Source organism: Triticum dicoccoides, unplaced genomic scaffold (genome assembly GCF_002162155.2).
Source record: "Triticum dicoccoides isolate Atlit2015 ecotype Zavitan unplaced genomic scaffold, WEW_v2.0 scaffold100738, whole genome shotgun sequence".
Classification (NCBI taxonomy): domain Eukaryota; kingdom Viridiplantae; phylum Streptophyta; class Magnoliopsida; order Poales; family Poaceae; genus Triticum; species Triticum dicoccoides.
The window spans coordinates 1-1,392 of NW_021168751.1; positions in this window are offsets into that span (position 1 = coordinate 1).

Consider the following 1,392-nt stretch of genomic DNA (forward strand, 5'->3'; position numbering starts at 1 on the left):
GGGCTATGGCGGCCATGGCACCTTCATCGCACTCCTGGTCGACGTTGTCGTCCGTGATGGCCTCCCACACTCGAAGGGTTCGGAGAATAATCTTCATCTTGACCGCCCACACGCCGTAGTTGGCGTCGGTGAGCATCGGGTACTGGATGGGGATATTGTGATGCGCCTATACGTTGGTGCCGCCCGTTCCGCCACCACTGATCACTGACTTGCCGCCCTGTTTCACCTTGTTGCCGTTCTTGTTCGTCTTGGGACCGCAGTTGCCGGACTTGACCGACTCCTTGTCGCTGTCCGTCATCGTAGATCGTAGATCATCAAGGCTCTGATACCAATTGTTGGCTTTAGATCGGTAGATCAGTTCACCGGAGGAACAACACCCGTAGGTGCAAAGCTAGCAAGCTAGCAACAAAGCAGGCAGGCTGCCAGCTTGATTAGTAGTAGCACACGCACACGTACTAGCGACCTGGGCTAGCTTTGGATCGTATCAAGCCGATCTCGACGGAACCTCTCTCGACAACTTGCGAACATAAAACTGAAACGAAACTGATTTTTGATGATAGTCACAAGCTCGTGTCGAGCCTGCTACTTTTCTTTGTATTGATCTGCTTTTCGTTGTGGTTTTTACATTGTGGGATTACATGGGTACATAAAGGAGCTAAACTGCCCAAGAGCTAACCTAGTTGGTTCCTACCTGGGAGTACTACTCCGATGTGTACACAGACGTCTACTCGGACGACTTGTTTAGTCCCATAAAAATGTACATATACATTTTTCTTTCACCCTACCATCCATGTTACATAGGTGGTTTATATCATGGTTTAATTATTCTTTCATCTTCTTATGTTTTAACTTTTGCTGCCTGGTCATAATTTTGTAATTGTTGGGCCTACTACTCTATTCACGGTTAATGATATAAGCATGTCTCGGAAATCTAATAACAACATATTATTTCATCATGCAGCCTTCTTCCCAAAATGAAAGTACCAGCAGTGCTGTTCCTCTGGACATGTCAAAAGAAAAAACTGAAGAGAAGAAAAGACCCTCAATTGGAGTAACGGGAGAGCTTGTTAAACCTGGTGTAAGTTGCAGGTCTGAACCGCTAGGTCTTGGTCTTGGTGGAGGCCTGCCGCAGCCTAAGGTATGATCTGAAGATAGGGCCTTCAAAATATTAATCTGCATTGCTAGATGGTTGTCAATGATGCGTTCATGTTTTTATCTTTATAAATTTGTTTTGGTTAATTTGTGCCTGCGGTGGTTGTACTATTCATTCTAACCAGAAGTATATCTATACTCAATTCCAGAGAAGGAGCAGAACAGGAAAGCCATCTGGGATTAGTGGTGATCCTACCAGCAAAAGCCAAGAAGTTGTTGGGGCAAGCAGCAGCAGGACTA